The sequence below is a fragment of the Macaca thibetana genome, chromosome 2 (assembly GCF_024542745.1).
Source record: "Macaca thibetana thibetana isolate TM-01 chromosome 2, ASM2454274v1, whole genome shotgun sequence".
Classification (NCBI taxonomy): Eukaryota; Metazoa; Chordata; class Mammalia; order Primates; family Cercopithecidae; genus Macaca; species Macaca thibetana.
The window spans coordinates 37431166-37451320 of NC_065579.1; the positions used below are offsets into that span (position 1 = coordinate 37431166).

The 20155-nt window shown below is 45.5% G+C and overlaps 2 protein-coding genes and 1 long non-coding RNA gene across 5 annotated transcripts in view; 2 read left to right on the forward strand and 1 right to left on the reverse strand.

The window, feature by feature from the left end:
- Positions 1-20155, reverse strand: part of ANAPC13 (anaphase promoting complex subunit 13) — a 1014760-nt gene that overhangs the window by 332054 nt on the left and 662551 nt on the right. The window lies entirely within an intron of this gene.
- The window catches only part of EPHB1 (EPH receptor B1), a 456164-nt gene that overhangs the window by 22855 nt on the left and 413154 nt on the right, over positions 1-20155 (forward strand). The window lies entirely within an intron of this gene.
- On the forward strand, positions 1249-8712 carry LOC126948169 (uncharacterized). The gene is made up of 2 exons (XR_007723353.1): positions 1249-6380; positions 7273-8712. It is a non-coding gene; the product is annotated as an uncharacterized LOC126948169 (long non-coding RNA).

Consider the following 20155-nt stretch of genomic DNA (forward strand, 5'->3'; position numbering starts at 1 on the left):
TGTGGAGGGCCGGAAGTGGGTGGCACGCTTTCCTGTCCTGGCAGAGAAGTGCACATGGAGCTCTGTAGTTTCTGGCCTCACCATGGCCTTAGAACTGAAGGTATGAATCCATGCAAGAGGCTGCTACTGGGAGTCAGAGAACTGGCTCACATTTACCAGCTGTGTGACCTTGGAAAGCTACCTAATCTCTCTGAGGCTCGGTTTCATTACCTGTCCATTGGGGATGATGTGGTCCAGCCCCTTCCCCTTTGAGCTCATCAGTAAGAGGTTGTTGAGTAGGAATTGGAGCCCATGTATGGGAAATGCTTTGTACACTGGGAAGTGCTCTGGAAACATAAGCTGTTCTTATAATGGTGGTTACCATTGATTCTGGTGGACAGCTCCTGGCCCAAGCCTGGTGGAATGGTCATCCATAGAGGGAAATCAGATTCAATACCCCAAGCCCCTGCCCAGAGGGGGAAAGTGCAATGAGCAGCGGTCGGGGGGAACTGTCGGCCTCATGCAGCCAGGTTCACAGAACCTCTTGAGGTCCTGTGCCTATGTTCCTACCCACTCTTCAAACAGGTGGCTTCTTAATGTTTTTTCCCCACCCCATTCCTGGCTCAGCTTGTGGAGTTCTCCATTCCACTGACTTTCCTAAGAGCCATGTGGAGAGGAAAGATGTGAAGAGGGAAGGCATGTCCAGGTACCAGGATAGGCCCCTTAGGTGACCATCTCACACTTCTAGGTGATTGTAAGGCAATGATTGGGGAATTCACTTTCTCTACCCCACTTTCATTTGACCCTTCACTCAACAAGAAGAGAAACCTACAGCCAGCTCTTGGATAATGAGGTTGAAAGTCCTTGGAACCCTGTTTAAGAGGCCGACAGGCAGGCAGCCTCCTTGGCTTAGGATGTGCGACCTTATGGTATGTCCATGCTGCTGGGGACAGTCATAGTGTCTCTTTTTAAAATTTTGTTTGTCCACAAGTAATTGGGGTACTGGTGGCATTTGGTTACATGGGTAAGTTCTTCAGTGGTGATTTGTGAGATTTTGGTGTACCTATCACCCAAGCAGTACACACTGTACTGTATTTATAGTCTTTTATCCCTTGCCCCCTCCCACTCTCCCCTCCAAGTCCCCGAAGTCCATTGTATCATTCTTAGGCCTTTGCATCCTCATAGCTTAGCTATGATATATATATATATATAAAATATATGATATATATACTGTGATATATATAATATACTGTTTTTTATATATGTATATAATATATATATATATCTCACACAGTTTCTTTATCCACTCCTTGATTGATGGACATTTGGGTTGGTTCCACGATTTTGGAATTCTGAATTGTGCCGCTATAAACTTGCACGTGCAAGTATTTCTTTCAAATAATGACTTTTCCCTCTGGGTCTCTTGAGAGCCCTCCAAGCATCCGGCCCCTCCCCTTTCAGGACTGTGTTTTGGGGTGAGCAGGGGAGACACAGAGGCTGAGGGCAGCCTGGCTGGAAACAGGAGGTGGAGGTAGGAGGTGGGAGCTGATGCAATCTTCAGACTACAATGAGAAGCTTAGTAGCCAGTTTATGAGTGAAGGGGGCCATTTAAGCAGCGTAGAAAGGGGTCTAAACATGAGTTATAAAACAAGAGAATGCTTTGGCAGGTGGGATTTTTGCTGTATGCAGAGGTGAACTTCTGAGCATAGAGAAGTGGATGTTAGGCAGGCGTAAACGTACCTCTGTCTCATCACTTCCATAATCAGTTGGAGCCCCCGTTTGATGTGTGTCCTCCCTCTCCCTATGACTTGGGGGATGGCAGGCTCCCATTTGTGCACAGGTGTCTTTCACAGGGCCAGCAGGCAGTATGGGGTCCCTGCTAGTGAATTCCCGTTTCCTACGAGGGAGGCAGAGAGGTGCCCCTGTGGTGATCTCCCAGACCAGGTTCCCATCTCCACTTGACCAGTCTGTAGGTATATGCCTTGGAAGGAGCTCCTGCTCTATAAAGTGGGAATAAATCATATACCATTATAGGGGCTCGGGAATAAGTAATTGAGATAACATAGATGGATTGCCTGGTACAGACAAGGCTTGGTATGTAGCAGACACTCAATAAATATTTCCTCCCTTCTCTGTGCCTCTTCTTTCCCTTCTCAATGCAGTAGTGTGGGGTTCTGCTCGGAGCAGCCGAGTCCCTACCCTGCTTATCCCTGTGCTTCCCCAGGCTGCTCAGACACTGCCCTTGCAGCTTCTTTTTGTGGGAAAGGTAGTTGCCCTTGAATCTTATGTTCCCACAGCCAAAGCTTCTCTTACTTTTGTCTGCCTGGGGGGCCTCTGTTGCCTTCTTTTCTAGCCCAGGCTTGCCTACAGATACCCCATCCCATACTTCCTGCTCTGCTGCCTTGCTGGGGTGGGCCCAGCTCAGGGAACACATGGACACGCGTCATGCCAATTTCTTATTTAGTCAGTAACAGCTAATTGCTGTAACAATTGATTCCAAATTTTTTAGCCTACACGATAAAAGTTTATTTCTCACTCCTATTATAGTCTGCTGAAGCCCATGGTGGGGTTCTGCCCTCTTTGCCTCCCTCACCCACTGCTCCCGTCATTCAGGGAACCCGTGCTGGTAGACCCTGTTGACGGATGCTGACAGAGGAAAAGGCACATGTACTCCTACCTTCCTACCTACCTCAGCCTGGGAGAGAAACATCACTCCCTCTTTCTTCCATTCCATTGGCAAAGACTACCGTCATGGTGCCACCTGGACACAAGCTGAGAAATGGAGTGAGCCTCCATGTCTGGGAAAAGCAGGTTTAGAGAGCACTTAGCAGTATCCCTGCAGGAAAACCACAGCCTCTCCATAGTCTAGGCATGGAGGCACATGCTTCTGTGCCCCTAAGGGAGGCCTCTACCAGAGGGCTCAGAAAATTCCTTCCTCCCACCTTTCTTCCCTCCCTTCCTTCCAGTGTTTACAGAATGCCCCCTTGGACCAGAAACTGGCTGCCTTTATGAAGAGAAGAATCGGGGGGAAGAGATTCTTAAAGGTAACTTTTTAGCCCCCAGAGGCTGGGCCCTCTCATTGCAGGCATGAAACTATTAATATTATTCCTTGCAGAGACAAGCAACCAGAGTAATTAGAGCTCAAGTGATTCTTTCATAGCAAGTTCTCCATGTTTTATTTTATTTTATTTTGTATTTATCTGGGTTAGTCTGGATTGCCTACAGTGCACACTCCCACCACTCGGCCCCAAGCTGCCTTCTCTTTTCTTGAAACTGTCCATGCTTGCTCCTGCTCCAGAATGTTTGCACCTGCTGTTCCCACTGCTGGTCAAAAGAAACAAAAACCAGATAAGCTTTAAAAGGGAGAAAGGATTTGTATTAGTCAGAGTTTTCCAGAGAAAGAGAACCAGTGGGATATTTATGTATTTGTTGAAGATTTGTTATAAAGAATTGGCTTACATAATTTTGGAGGCAGGCAAGTCTCAGGATCTGCAGGGTGAATTGGCAAGCTGGAGACCCAGGACAGCTGATGAGTAGTTCCAGTCCATGTCTGAAGGCCTGAGAATCACGAGTGCTAATGGTATATTCCTGTCTGAATGAAGGCAGGCTAAAGACCCAGGAAGAGCCAGTATTTCAGTTTGAGTCCAAAGGTGGGAAGAAAGCTGACGTCCCAGCCCAAAGGCATATTCTGGGGAAGGTCAGCCTTTTTGTTCTATTCAGGTCTTCAACTGATTGGACGTGGCCCACCCACATTAAGGGGAAACAATTGGCTTTGCTCAGTCCACTCATTGAAATGTTAATCTCATCCAAAAACACCCTCATGGAAGCACACAGAGTAATGTTTGGCAGTTACTTGAGCGACCATGTTCCAGTCATGTTGACACATAAAATTAACCATCACAGGATTTTTAAAGTTAAGGGAAAAAACATTAAAATTAAGAATCTGTAAAAATAAAAATGATAATAAAATGGTAAAACAAAAACAAAAACAAAAACAAAACATATCCAGGCAATTAATTGTTTAAAGGAATTAGCCAGTAAAGTGAAAAAGTTAGGGTAAAGATAAAAGGTGGATGGGGTGGGGAGACAGAATTAGTGGTGAAAAAAGGATAAACCCCTATGGAACAGGTAAAACCTGAAATCCAGAAACCTAAAATACTCAAAGGCTAGATTGTATAATAAAGAAGAAAAATTCAGAAGAAAACACTCCCAAACCATAGGCGATGAAGGGCGGAAGCCTGGCTCTGATGTTCGAGGAGGTCTCCTATGTCTTTCTCTGCTGATTCTTGGATGTGAAAAGATCTAATACAAATAGAAACGTGTTTGGGAATGGCGACACTGGGAGGCTGGGGGAGCCTGTGCTGTTGTGATGCCTTTGGGATACAGCCCTTCTCAGTCTCCCTTTTTTCCAGCCTGGGTTTGGTCCAGCTGGTGAGGGGGAAGAGACTGGGGAGGTCAGAGCTTGAGGCCACACACCAAGTGGGTTAACAGCAAAGTGGCCCTTCCCTGGATAACTTTGGTTAAACACAAAGTGAAAGACAATGTTGAAATGGAGGAGGAGGAAGGGAGCCCCCCATAAGTCCTTCTGCTGCCTGAGATGAGTATAGGAGGTAGCAGATATCCCTGCTTCATATCTAATGCTGGCGATGTGTTCCAGCTGTAATGGAGTGCCTCAACTGGCAAAGACATCCTCTTCCCTCTGCCTGCCCACTGCCTGGGACCCAGCTTTAGCCTCTACAGCTCTTGGCCATGCTGCTACACTGACTGTGCCCTGTGTTGCTGTGTCTGAGCGGTGACTCAGCAGAGTAGCTGCTGTCCAGGCATGGTCAAACTCCACACACCACACCCCAGCCTAGGCTTCCCGGGCCCCTGGCCTCTCTCAACTCCCGTGCTCAACCACCCTTCACTCAGATTTGGCCGTAAGTAAGCAGAGCTGGTATAGGCTGATGTGGTATGCAGGGTGGTGGGGGCACGAACCAACATATGTTTATTTATTTTTCATTCCCATTGCAAAAAGGACTCACTTCCTAAAGTCAGGAAGTTGCCTACACATTTTTGAGGAATGCCCACAATTCTCATTTAACATATTGCTTGAAGTTGTGGAATATAGTTCTGTTCTATTGGTGAGCAAAGACCACTCCGAGCCCTCCCTGGAGAGGCTTGCTCTGTGCACCATCCTGCCCCAAAGTGCTTTCTGTTTGCCCTTTGCCTCATTTTGCAAAGATGACAGATCTAAGTTACATTAGAGACTCTTCTATTTTAAAATAGCATTCTTTTGCAGTTCAATTTAAATTTTCTTCTGGTCACCTTGGAAGAGATTTGTGTCTGTCTCAGAAATGCTGGGATTGCTTGTGGGAGTTGGGGTAGCAGATTGTAGCTTTGGCTTGGCATAACCCAGGCAGTTCACACAGGGATCAGGCGTGGGTGACTGGCAAGACCTGCACGCTTGCCTCAGATCTGGTGGAAAGGGAAGCAGAAGTGATTTTCCTATCTGGAAAATGGAAATGATAATGCTGAGCCTTTGGAGTTGTTGTGAGGGGTACATGACCCCTCAGGACCACAGGACCACCCAGCCTACTCATTCCCTGCACATTCCAAGCGCCCAGACCCTGGTTTAAAAACTCCACTGGCTTTCCAATGGGCCCGAGGCCTCTCAGATAATTGCTTTTGCTTAAAAGCCATTAAATCACTCAGGAGAAGGTGTGAAAATGACTCACCTGCCTCCTTATTGGAGGCAGTCAGTTCAGAGAGAAGCCCTTTCTAGGTAGAACTAGCTTAGCTGACAGATCGCAGGAGCAGTGGACAGTGAAGACAGAAGGACAGGAGAAAGAGGGAGGTGACAATGAGGGGAGCAGAGTCCATGTCATCGTGGTCCTCTCTGTTGCTCTCATCCCCCCTAATGTCTGCCAGGATTCATGCTGAAACAGGTCACACAAACTCTCCAAGTTTAAAGTCTGGGGGTCTTGGGGAAGGAAGACCTGCCTGGTGAGCACCTGCCTTGCCTCAGGCTCCATAACAGGAAACTCTCATGTACCCCTCACAACAACTCCAAAGGTTAAGCACTAGCATTTCCATTTTACAGATAGGAAAACCAAGGCCCAGCTTGGCAGAGTAACACCAGAGTCTCTTCTAGGTCCAGCCAGGTTTCTTTCTACTCTTCCCATGAGGCAATTAGCCATGCGGATCTCAGTCAATATTCAGGAAGCTGGTAAGTTTTCCACTCTCCTTCATACACGTGAAGATCCGTGCTGATGTCCTCTCAGGAAATTGTCAATACGAAGAAATTTTATTGCCTAAAGTTAGAAGTCTGTGATAACATCAGTTTCCATGGCGACAGGCTATGATGTCACAGATGCCTGCAACAGCAGAGTGAGAAGAAAGCAGGGAAATGGGGAGCCAAGGTGGGGAGGCTGTAAGACATGATCTATTAGCACAGATGCGGAAGGCCTTCCATCAGCCCTCCCCCTGCCCAGCATCTGCTGCTGCACAAAGGGAAGCACACTGACATTTGGAACAAATACATGGGTTTTGGGAACCGTGAATGCCTCAGCTTGCAAACTCAGAGTAATCAAAAACAAATACGATTTCTCTGAGTTTTCTCTGAATGTTTACAAAAAGGATAATGCCTTTTGTTTTTTGGTAATCCTAGCTCTTGCAATTGACTAAGTGGTAGTTCCTTGTGTGCCCAGCATGGTGAGGCTGTTAATTCCCATTGATATGGCATGTCAGGGTGGAGATGACAGTGGGGCGGAACCTGTTGGGGGTCAAGTACTGGGAGGCATGTGGGTCCCTGGAAGGAGAATAGGAGACAGAAACTCGATGTTGACTGTGCTGGGCACAGTGCCAGTTGGTCCACACTGGGTTTGAAGGGCCTAGGCCTGTGTTCCTAGGGTGTGACGCACAGCAGCACATCACTAACTGATGACAATACTTTTGCTAATTGGAATCCTTCTCATCACGTTGCTCCCTGTTGTCAGAAGCAGAGGCCAGTTATATTTTTCAAAGATGCTACAGCAGATATCTCCCATCCAACAGGCTCTTTGGCGATGGGAACTTGCCAACCTAGAGTCTAACTTTCCTCCCCTTAAATATGGATTGGACCTGATGACTTGCCTGACCAGTAAAATGTGGCAGAGGTGACAGTCTGGGACTTTTAAAGCTAGCTCAGAAGCCGCTTCACAGCTTTTACCTGGATCTCTAGGGATTCCAGCTGTTGGAACGCTCACTCTGGGAACCTAGTTGCTATGTTGTAAGATGCATGGAGACACCATGTATGTGTACTTCAATTGACAGCCCAAGGTGAGCTTCCCGCTGACCGCCAGCACCAACTGCCAGCCATGTGAGTGGACCATTTTGGCATCAAGCAGTAGTACAGGCTTTGGATGACTGCAGCCCCTGCCAACATCTGACTGCAACCTCCTGAGCCACCAAAGTGAGAACTATCCAGCTGGGCCCAGCCAACCTGCAGGACTGTAAGAGCTAATAAAACATTACTGTCTCAAGCCAGTAAATTTTGCTGGTGATTTGTTAAACTCAATAGATAACGGGAACACAAGCAGTCCCTTGAATTTGCTATGTAAGATAAAACCCAGACAGGTCCAGGGTCAGCAGTCACAGTCCTGGCATGTGACTGAAGACCTCTATAATGGGAAGGGGTTGGCCAGTGCAGGCCTACCTCTTGGCAAATCCTGCTCTAAAGAAGGCAGGCTGGAGATGTTACGATCATCTGTCTGTCAGTTTTAGAAGCTTGGCCAACCTTCGGTTTGGCGACATAAATGTCAGTCAGGCCAGATCTATTGTAGCTCTGATGGGATGGTTTTGAACCTAAGTGTGCAGAACTGTTCATTTCATCTGGTTGGTTTTAGCCAAGCATCCCAGCAATTGAGAATGAATGAGTGTCCCTTGCAGGGTTTCATCCAAGCCTGATAAAAATGCCAGAGAGGACAGAAGTAATATCCCACAGGGGATGCTCCTTCTGTTGGACCCTCTTTGGGTACCATTTTTCTGCCAGCTGTGAATTCACCGGTTTGTACTTGCCCTGGCCTGCAGTTCTTCATCAAGTACTTTGCTGAAATCTAGGTACACCATGATCTTGTGTCCTAGGGAAATTTTCAAGAAGGAAAGGGAGTACGTTTGGTGGGGCTTGTTCTTACTCAACCCATGATGCCTCCAGAGCTCTCTATGCTTTCTCTGCATATTGGTATACTCCAGTCTCCTTCATCCACCATGGTTTGGCTCATGGCATCCTTTCACGATCCTTTTCTTCCTGAAAGAAGGATTAAATTTCCCCCTCCTAGTTTTCTACTGTCTTTCTCATCTTTTATCATTCCTTGAAGATCCCTTTCTTGTATCATATCTGCATTGTCTTTCTACATTTTATTTTACTTCAGCTGTCATCTATAAAAGGCAACTGAGGCTGGGTGTGGTGGCTCACACCTGTAATCTCAGCACTTTGGGAGGCTGAGGCAGGTGGATCACAAGGTCGGGAGTTTGAGACCAGCCTGGTCAATATAGTGAAACCATGTCTCTACTAAAAAAAAAAAAAAAAAAAAAAAAAAATCAGCCAAGTGTGGTGGTACATACCTGTAATCCCAGCTACTCGGGAGGCTGAGGCAGGAGAATTTCTTGAATTCGGGAGGTGGAGGTTGCAGTGAGCCAAGATTGCACCACTGCACTCCAGCTTGGACGACAGAGCGAGACTCCATCTCAGTAAATAAATAAATAAATAAATAATACATAAATAAAAAGGCAATCGAAAACATTTTTTAGATGCTGAGCTAAGAGTCAGTATACAATTAGGAAGTTCTTCCTGTTATCTGCTTGATATCTAGCCTACACCAGTCCAGATGCATTGCTGTCTTTTCCCGTTTCTCTTTCCAGTCATCATATGGGGGAAGATATGAGGCTCTCCTTAGCAGTTCTGCTTTGCATATAATCAATGGATCTTGCTGTGTCCTTCATTTGCCTTCTCTGGTTGTGAATAAATAACCCTCAGTTCCTTGTACATTTCTTCACCATTCCTGTTTTTCAGGGCCCTAATCAGTTTTATTTCATTCTCCACTATAAATGATTTTTAAAGCCCCTTGGAAATATAAAGGTTGTCTAAATAATAAATCATCATTTTGGCAAATGATACTGAGACATTTAGAGAGATAAAATTAATCACCCCCTTGTAGCGATATAGCAGCTTTTCCACAGGGAGTACAAAGTAGTTTGTAGAGCTCATAGTTAATTCTTGCCCTGTTCCCGAGGGAAGAGGGTAAGAGTCATCTTTCTATTTTGTAGGGGGAAAGGCCAGGGCAACATAGGTGACTTCTTATTCGGCACCCCCTGGTGAGCACGGTACACAGTGTGAAAGATGCTTCAGCTCTCTTCTCTGAACATCTGATGCAGCATCCATGGGGTATGTTACCGCTTTTCAGCCTGGATAGCATAGCACACGCAATGGGTTCCCTGGGTGGCAGGGACCATTGGCCCCATCCTGCCTGTACAGGGCCTGGAGTAATCTTCTCTCCAGTGAGTTCTCTGCTTAGAATGCTGCAGCATCTCCTGCATCAAGTACAAACACCAGAGATTCCAATATTCAAGGAGCTTGCACTGTCATGTGGGTCAACTCCTGAATTATTATGCCCATTTTATAGATGAGGAGACGGAGGTTTGTGGAACCTAAGTGGATTACTTCACAAACACACAATTACTATATTGTAATGCTGGAATCTGGCCAGGCTTCTCTAACACCTTAGTCTAGTGCTTCTTCTCTATAACCTAAGCTTCCCATTACAATTATTTTGGTTTTGAGTGATAGGAAACAAAATCAACAGATGCACATGCGTGTGCTCACACACACATACACATACATACACACTTCTTATGGGTTCCTGTGATTGAAAGTACTGTGCAATACTAGTTTCGGGCATGACTGCATTTAAGATGCTGTTGGGACTGTTCCTCTGTCTTCAGCCCCACTTCCTCTGGGTTAGCCTAAAGCTCTCCCATCATGGTCATCAGGTTTATGTTCTGACTACAGCAGAAACAGGGAGACTTAATTTCTTGGTAGTTCCTGCACAAGTCCTGAGGGTTATTGTGATTGATCCCAGTTTCAGTGTGTAGCATGTTTAGTTCTCAACCAGTCAACATGTGTAGGGGCAAGAATTCACTGATTGGCCTATATTGCTCCTTCCCCTGGGGAGCTGGGGTGGAGGCGGCACTTTAAAGGTAGAGACTGAGAATGGGGAGGGGTGAAATTGCAAATCAAGAATACACAGACAGTTAGGAAAAGGAGGGTGAGTGGGTGTTGGCTGGCAGAAACCGACCTGCAAAGCCTTTCATTCACACCCCCTGCATTGCCCGCCTCTCTGCCTGGCATCCTCATTGTCTTGCTGGGCTGCTCCTCAGATGGGCAATCCTCTCTCCTCACCAGCATCTCTTTGCTTATGCTTTTTTTCCTGCCCTCATTTTTCACCCTTTCCATCTGAACCGTTCCGTACCCTTTGGCCTATTTCAAACCTTCCTGAACTGAGGTAGCTATCCGGACCGCCTGGTCCACGGGTGGCTTCCTTCTTTGAGATCCTGTGCTATAGACTCCTGCCTTCTCTTTTGTGGTGCCCCATTGAGGGAAGTTGGCCCATTGGATAGTTTCCACGAAGTTGGAATAAATGTGCAAAATTCACATGTTAGTGGCATTTGGGGCTTTTCGTGAAGGGTTGGTGAAGATCACTGCAGCAAAGGTTGTAGCTAAAACCAACAATGTGTGAGTAGGAGCCAAAAAAGATCATGGAGTCTTAATAGACCCATGATGAATATGACTTTGAATATAGTGTAACGAGAAGTTTGGCATGGTTCTCTCAGCTTCCCAAGTGGAATGAGAAAAAAATGGAGCATTTTAGGCTAAGAGACTGTCCTTTTGCTCTTTTCCTGGTTAGTTACAACTTTCTTGGAGCCTAGTCCCTAGTTGAGCCGTTACACTCGAAAAATATGTGTTAATTCCTAGCATCTGCCTCTATCAATCATTTTATAGATCAGGAACCTGAGATCCCAAGTGGCTGAATTACTGCCCCAGGGTCAGGCAGTGAGTTTGGGGCACAGATAGAAGTGAAGACCCTACCTGATGCTCTGCCTACTGCTATTTCCATTCTCTGCAGTTGACCAGCAGTGACTGGCAAGGATGGAGGATGGAGAATGGCCCTTTGAGGGACACTTGGGGATTGCAGGGCATCCCCAACCAGAAGGAGGCGGCAGGCCAGGGAAGGGGTCTAATGGTGCTTCCTGGAGATGCTCAGTGCAGTCCTGGGCATGTATGGGCACCAAATCAGGGCATAGACACCTGGATTGGTTTGGTGATGCTTCTCAAGTATGAGAAGTTCCTAGTTAAAAAGATGCCACCCCAAGATTTCCTGTATCTGCAGGGACCCGTCCCTGGACATGATAAAGGAGGATGTCTGAGTGACTGAGACATGAGCTGCAGGAGGCTGGCGGGGTTGGGGCCCTCTGATCACCCAGGTCATGCCCTGTTTTGGGGAATGCTTACCAATTCCTGGGGCTCCTTCCTCCGCTGAGTAGATGAAGTACTGCTGTATAAATGCACTCTTTCTCAGACATGATTTGAATAAAAGGAAAACTCTCATATGGAGTGTGCTATTTTTAAGAGATACAAGTTAAGGAATAAAATTCTGTGAGACACACAATTATTTAGCTGTCTTTGTTTAGCAACATTCTTTTAATTAACCACCACTAGCATCTATTGAGATGCTGGGCAAGTGTGCTCTGCTCCAAGCTTGTTTTGGAGGGAAAAAGTAAATTCATGTTTTCAACCCAAATCGTGAGAGTTTCCTCTCCAAGGTAAGACCTTGGGGGTGGGAGTGGTTGAGCAGAGGACTCTCTCTGTCCTGGGGCCGTGAGGACCTATCAGGAGAAGGCAACTTGGTACCTCTCAAAAACTGTCTTGCTGGTAGGCTTTTAGAACCCTGCATCTCTGAAAAGGCATCCCTTCAATAATGCTTTCCTCCCCTGCACACCTTCCCTTCAAACCTTCTTAGAGCTTCTTTCTGTTTATCTTTGCAAAAACTTTTAATTTTGAAATAATTTCAGACCTACAGAAAAGTTTTAAGTATATTACAAATAACTCCAGTATATTCTTTTTAAAGATTGAATTGTGTACCCCTAAAAAGGTATGTTAAAATCTTAATCCCCAGAACTTCAGAATGTGCCCTTATTTGGAAATAGGGTCCGTGCAGAATAAGCAGTTAAATTAAGATGAGGCCATACTGGAATAGGATAGGTCCCTATTCCAGCATGACTGAGGTCCTTATAAAAAGGGGAAATTTGGACACAGACATACACACAGGGAGCGTGCCATGAGAACATGACAGCAGAGATCAGAGTGATGTGTCTGTGAGCCAAGGAGCACCAAAGATTGCCAGCAAACCGTCGGAAGCTAGGAGAGAGACCTGGAACAGATTCTGCTTCACAGCCCTCAGAAGGAACCAACCCTGCCAACACCATGATTTCAAATTTCTGCCTCCAGAACTGAGAGATGATAAGTCTCTGTTGTGAAAGTCACCAGTTGGTGGTACTTTGTTACAGCAGCCCCGGGAAGCTAATACAGCCCTTCACCTGCATTTCTCCAGCGTTAGCATTTTAACACATTGCACTCATTCCTCCCCTGCACACATATGTGCCATATACATGTAATTGTTCTTTTCAGAATCGATTGACAATAAGTCGCAGACATATGCCCATTTACTCCTAATTACTTCAGTGTCTGTTTCCTAAAAGCAATAAAATCTCTTACCTAGCCACAGTACAATAATCAAAGTCAGGGAATTAACACACATCCAGTACTCTAATAGTGCTATCTCACCTATAGCATGTCACATTTCGCTAGTTTTCCTACTATTGCCTTTATTGCAGAATGATATTTCTTCTGATCTCTTTTATCTTTAAAAACATTTTAAATTAAGATTTTAATTTTTTTTTAACATACATGCACATTGTCCTGAGGATGGCGGGGGAGTTTTCCAAGGAACTTTGGGGAATTTTGATCCGAAGATGGGAATCTGGGCTGACGAGCATGACAGGTGAGGGAAGCGCTCAGAGATAGGCAGCATGGTTGAAGCCACTAGCAAAAAGCATGGGCTTTTCTGGGAAGGGGATGCTTATTATTATTTTTCCCTCTCAAAAAGGAAACATGTGTAGGAGAGTGTTCTGGGATTCCTTGGCAGGCTGATGGGCTAGATCGTGTTCAAGGGTTCCCTTCTGGCCTGACCTCTGCCTGGCCTTGGGCCACAGATGCAACCTTGCCCTCCCAGCTGGTGTCTGGTGGGCCACAGAATGCTGAAATGCCTTCTGCCCTGGAGAGTCTGACACCTTTGTCCTCACTAGGAGGGTGCTACAGACCGAGTAAAGAAATGGTAGAAGCCCTGGATGATGAGTGCCAAGTGGAAACCTCAGCAAGGGCCTCGAGGAAGGGATTTTAAACTCCTCCTACCCTCCATCAGCTTTCTCTCTGTTCTTGAAATGGACGATGACTTCCTACTCTCATGCAAACTTCCAGGAATATGTAGCTTCTAGCATCTTCCATGTAACCAGAGTGCTTCCCCTAAACCCTTCCAATAAAGAAATTCCAGAGTAGTCTCTGGTTAGAAGATGGATCAGAAGGGGGCCATTCACGGGTATAACTGGGACCCAGTGTCCTGCCCCCGGCATATTGCTTCCCACATTTATGAAAACACTTGCAAGTGTGGCCTCTAACCTGCCCTGGAGCAGGGGAGGGCAACTGGGAGGCCAAGAGTGGGTCCACAGCATTACAGATTCCCACAAGGGGAGCTATGGCCTGTTGAGCAGGACTCTGATCCCTCAGTTCTAGAACAGCTGCCCAATCCCACAGCTGGGCAGACTTAGATACTCTTGGGCCATGGCCTTTCACCCTTTCTCATCCTCACTTTCCCCAGCTTTCCTTCCTCAAGTTCACAAAATTTAGGGACCTTTCTGCCCTATCTGATTCCAAAAACATAATAGAAGTTTGCTTCTGCCTATCCCACTCCTCTGATGCCTCCTCCTTCCTTTCAAACATCTCCACAAAAGTTCCCACAAGCTGCCGCCATGTCCTCAAAGACCCTTTTCCCCCTGTGGTTAGGCTGACTCTCGATCCCTTCACTTTCCTAAACATTGCTTCTCTACACATGGAAGGACAGCTACTTTCCCTGCCTTCAGGCCATTGTGGCTTGGCCTGGTAGCTTTTTGTCCCCTGTTTTATAGCAAACTGTGATTACAGAAGCAATACATGCTTCTGAGAATTTCTGATTTCTCAAAGAGGAGATTCTATATTCTTCCTTGGTTCAACCCTATTGAGGGAGAACTGAACCTGTTTGGATGTTTCTATGATATGCTTGAGAGAATGTGGGGCTGCTACTCTGAAAAAGAAAAATATCAACGATGCTTTCAGAAATTGTCCAGTTGTGCTAACGTCTTGTGAAAGCAGTGTTGTTCAGAATCATGGCAGGGTGGGGTTGCTGGATAAAATACAGGATGCCCAGTAAATCTGAATTCCAAGTAAGCAATAGATACTTTTTAGTTTTAGGTATTTTAAGCACAGAATATTGTGTGGGACACACATTGACATATTGCATGCGATATTTGAGGCACACTTATTCTAAGAAAATTATTCACTGTTTATCAGGAATTCACATCTAACTGGGTGTTCTGTTGCTTGTTGGCTTGCTGAATCTGGCAACCCAATGTCAACATGCAAGACAGAGCTGGGAAGGCTGTAGAGGGCCTTCAACAGGGGTGCACAAGGGCATTTGTGAAAGTAACCAAAGGCCTCACCGAATGGAGCCAAAGCCAGGCTGGGAGCAAGGCAATGGCAAACAGAACTGAGAAGAAATCTGGGACAGGTCATGAGGTAACGAAACTTCCAAACTTTCAAGTGAGGTGTCTGAGTCCTTGCATCACCCTGAGACCTGTTCATGGTTCGTCTTCTCTCTTCCGGCTTCAGTCACCCAAGTATCACTGCTATGAGTTCCCCCTTACCCACATACAAACTGTACCATTATTATGTAATATTTTTCCTTAATTCACTGAAAATCTTAAATACAGGTATTTTTGGAAGGAAACTTGATTCCATCATTGTCAGTGGAAAACAATCTCACTTATCACAAATTGAAAGTGACAGTAAACACGTGGACAATGAAGTTGATGTCATCGAACTCTAACTTTCGACTGAGTCTGAAACCGGCTCTCAATTCCTAAAAATGAAATTAGCGAGTGGTAGAGAAGAGCTAATGATATACAAGTCTCTGGCTGAAACTTTCTTCTGTCATAATCAGAGAACCACAAAGAATTGAAAAGGAGACAACTTCCTAACCCTGCAATTCAGCGTATTTAATGTTGTGTTCAGTCACTCATGGTTTATGTGATTCTCACTTTTAGAAGGTACTGGTATTGGTTAGGTCTTAGCCATGGCCAGTAACGCTGTTTTTTAAAAAGCGCTTTATAAATGAATTTTTTTCTGGTTGGAGAAGAAGAGTCTTGAATATTTGCAGGTGGAAGTCTGAGTTTCAGGAGTGCATGCCCTTGGTGACCTGATCCCAGCCCTGTGTGCTCAACTTCAGGGATAATGTCCTAGAGACCGTGAGTCAACATCAGGCAAAAGCCATCCTGGGGTGGCATGGGACCCTCAGCGCCCCCATGAGTGAGGCCTTAGGGACAAATCCACCTAGGCTCCTTAGCTTTGGTCTGCTGGGGGTGCAAAACTGACCCTGTGACCCTGCCCCCCTGCCCCCCTGTCCCCAGGCTCTCTGCTTTGATGGGAAAGACTTCCCGGAATAGAATGTGCTGAATGAACTCATATTCTTGTCATTAGGACTGTGAGTGGGTGAGCTGTGTCCCCGTCAGGCCAGGCAGAACTTGGAACACAATTTTCCCATGGAAACAATGTACTAAAGGGTGGTTAGTTTTTATGGCATGATTGGTTCAGGATAGTAAACTTTCATTGAGCACCTAATATGTTCCAGACACTGTGCTGGGACTACAAAATGTGTAAAGCATTGTTTCAGGCTAAATGGAGTTCAGTCTCTTGGGAGATGTGAGCAGCGAGCAAATGAGCAGGTGATGACAATTCGGTGTGATGGGTGCCAGGAGTGAAGGAGGTAGAGTATGCTGTGGGGTCCCAGAGTGGGGCCTGGCCAGGCCTGAGGGTGTCTGGAGGAGCTTCCTGTGAGGCTGAGTCTCCAGGCATGAGGAGGTGAAGAGCAGGGATGAGGGAAAAAGGGCGTGCCTGGCAAATGAACAGCTAACAGAAGGGCAGAGGGTCACCCAGCACGGAGTGTGCCAAGATTCTACTGTCTGCCCTGTATTTCTGGAGCACCATTTTCTGTAAGGGGAGTTGGCTGAGTTTAGTCTATAGGAATAAGTAGAGATAGTTATGGAGGCCCCAGAGCATTATAAGAGGATGGATTCTCAACCTTAGGCAGAGAAGCCACTGAAGGATTTTAGGCAAATTTACCTTTAAGAAAGCTGCCCTGACACTTGGATGGTGGAGGGGAGGCACCTAAGATGGGGTGTGGTGGAGAAAAAGACTAACTAGACCAGCTAGAGAGCAGGGAGGAAGACTAGGCAGGAGATGAGAAGCTCCAGGGACCAGGGGGCTTTTAAAACTCCCTGGAATGCAAGCCCATAGCAAGGACCTTGATCTGTTTTGTTCAGATGTATCCCAAATGCCTAGAACAGAGCCTGGTAAATAGTAAGTGATAAATACGTTTTTGTTGCAGGAGAGGTCAGACTGAGGGGAGATTTCAGGAGTGCAGCAGTGTGGAGATCAAACGCACATGTGATCTTCCGATCTGGATTCCTAACTCTCCTCTCTAGTAGATCTCCAGAGTTAAGAAAAATTGTTTCCCCTCACACAAAACAAACTCCTGACTCCTGATAGGCTTTTGGAATGTGACAGCTGGCTGTTTGGGCTTGTCTGCAGTGTGACATCACAACTGGGTGTCATCCCTAGGGGCCACCCTTGGGTCTTTTGTGGGACTCATGTTGGCCAGGCCAAGTTCCTGTTGCTTGGTCCTTAGCAAAGACAGAACAATGCTTTGACATCTTTTTATGTTCAGGACATGGCTCCCTCCAGCTACTTCTTGGATGACCCTATGATCCTTTGGCTCATACTCCTCATTAGAGGTTGGCTTGTAATCCGTAAGTTGAGGACATCCAGGTGAAGGTCTCCTGGCCATCAGAAGATTGTTGGATGTCACCCGGCGGATGAATATGAGCAGTTATGCCATCAGAATCTGTGATTAATAGACATAATCTCCACCAGAGCATTAATTTTGGGCATAATCAAAACCTGCTGAATTATTTCAGTGTCAGACCTTGACAGAGAAGTCAGCCTGGGATTAGTATTTTGATTTAAAGTTCAATGGGTAGTATTTATCTTTATTTCTGTCACCTAGGAGTGATTGACTGTCTGTCCTGGAAAATAAAAACAAATGCTACTTCCTCAGTCAAGTGAACAGGGGGTAATTTAGAGGCGCACTCTCACGGTTGGCTGGACCTGTGGTGTAATGGGTTGGCAGTCTCTCTCTCTTGGCTTCCACAAGGTGTCTGGGAATCAGGTTCTTGATTCTCTCAGAGGCCAGGTAACTGCAGGAGTAGCTGTGTTAACATCTGAGCAGGTGTGTCACTCCTAATCATAGTGCTTCAGCAGAGCTGTTGCCTGAGGCGAGAAATGCTGGCATGCAGCGTTGGAGGTGGTGGAAACTCCAGAGAAACAAGCTCCATCCCAGTGGGACTGGAGTCAGAACACTGGAGACCCCTTTCCTGCCCTGAACTGGACAGTGTTTAATGGTGGTAGATTCTGTATTCCAGCCCATGTGATTGCTACTTTCAGCCCTGTGGAGGGGTTGGTAGTGAGGAACACAGGCATATGCACATGTGAACATGACATTTACTGATGCAGATGGTGCATCCAGGCATGGTGCCAGTGCCTTTACTTCCATTGTTTTGAATCTTGACCACAACCCTTCCCCCGCCACCCTCCCCTCCCCATTATAGATAAGGACCCGGAAGACCAGAGAGGTGAAGTGATTTGCTCAAGGCAAGTAAAAAAAACAGGAGCCAAGATTCCAGCCCAGAGCGGTCTGGCTCCAAAGTCTATTCCAGCACCTGATTTATCAAGCCAGGTGGGACATATATTGGAGTTGGCAGTGAGAGGAAAGACCCCTGATCCTTGAGGGTGTCTCTGTGAAGGGAATAGCCTGAGTGGGGAGGAGGAGGTCTGGGAAAGTGAGCAGAAAAAGGGTGTCAAGGTTTCCGGGGTTCCCAGGGCTCTATTCATTCTTGACGCCACATTGTCATTTCCTTCACCCCAGGGCTCCTGTCTCCCTGCCCTGTGGGCTCCTTTGGTCACAGATTGGAGGCTTCAGGCGTGGGAGCTCTTTTGGTCCAAACATAGAAATGATTGGCACACTACCAAGAGTCAGCAAGCTTCTTCATAAATAAGGTTTTAGTGAAAGGCTGTATCACAGTCAGTCGTTTGTGCCTTCTGTGGACCCTCCATCTGACGGCAGAAGTGAAGGCAAAGGGTATCTGAAGAGAGGGAGAGGATGGGCCCTCCCTCGTGGAGAGCTGTCCACGGGGCATCTGGCTGGACACAGCCATCCAGTCCCATGTGGCCACAGTGGACACACTGAGCATCCCTCCAAGGCACAATTAGATTCCATTATTCTCAGACTGATTTGACAGCAACGGTCAATGCAAGGCATGATTTAAACACCTATTATACTCAGTTTTCTCAATTAAAAAATAATTTTAATAATGGATTTAAACTCCTTGTTTTCCATAAATAAGATGCAGTTTTTGCTTTAAAAGGTGCATTTAAAGAATTGCTTAATTTTCTAGTTTTAATTTTGCACCTGAAAATATAGTAATCTTTTAGGAATTTAATATGTTAGCACAAGTTGAAGCAGATATTTATAAAATTAAGAGGCCAAACCATCTTCAATGTAACAAGTATACATGATGTGATATATAATTTGGTGAAGTTTTAAAAACCATACTTCATTAGGTAAATAACAGATAACAGAAATAATAGACGTTTAAATTATTGTATTTGGTTAAAATCACATATTCATATATTATGAACATTTACATTCAACAGAAGCACATTTTAACAAATGCACTGTTAGTATTTTAGTTATAGATGTGATACACAGGTTCTATAAATTAACAACAAATACAAATCAGCTTAAACATAATCAAGATCGGAAACTTAAGGTCTTTCATTATGCAGCTACTTTGACATTTACTTTCTCCTTCCTGTTAATCCATTGACCGGAAAAGAAATAGGAGCTCCCCTGTTTTTTTAATTCCCTAGTGATTAATCTGGAATAAGTTTGTCTAAAGAAAGGAGGTATTGTTTTTCTGTCAATAGAATATACTACTACTATTGGTTTTCATTTTAATATTCTGATAAGTTTAGATAAGTGGCTTTAGTTGACTTGGATGACATTTTAAAATTATGCATCAGCAAATATCCGTGTCTTAACATGTTCACTCTCAGCTTTGACACATGGAGTTGATATTGCAAAAGGATGATAGCTAGTCGTTCATGCGGCTGGATGCCAAGATGTCCCCTGCAGTTAAATACTGATCCTTGCCCAGCTCTGGAGAATACAAGCAACCAGTGCGTCAGGTGCATATTGGGACCTATTTGTAAAATGTCTCTTTAAAATATTAAAATAATCTAATCTTTTAAGCACTACATAACTAAAAGGTATACCCTCTATTCCATGATTTTATCTTGAAACTTCAGCTTATCTATTTGGTTACAAAAAAAAAAAGTTAATATTTTTTAAGTTGAAATTAATTTTAAACATGAATGTCCTAAAATCCAGTTTATTGTCAAAGAATCCTTGATTGTCATCCTGCTGGGTTCACATGGATTCAGAAGTTGTTTCTAGAAACTCTAGGATGACCATCAGATGGTTCCCATTGAGTCCAGGATGCTTTGCAGAATGCCCTTGTCTGTCCTGGGAGATGGCGGGGAGGGGGCAACTACACCTTGTTGGTGCAGGGAAGGGTAGGGCTGGTGAGACTGGGTGTCCTCTGGGCTGCACCCTAGTAGGGAGAAGAAAGGAATTCTTAGCTGGGGACTTCTTTAGGCCTTGCTTTCTTGCTCATA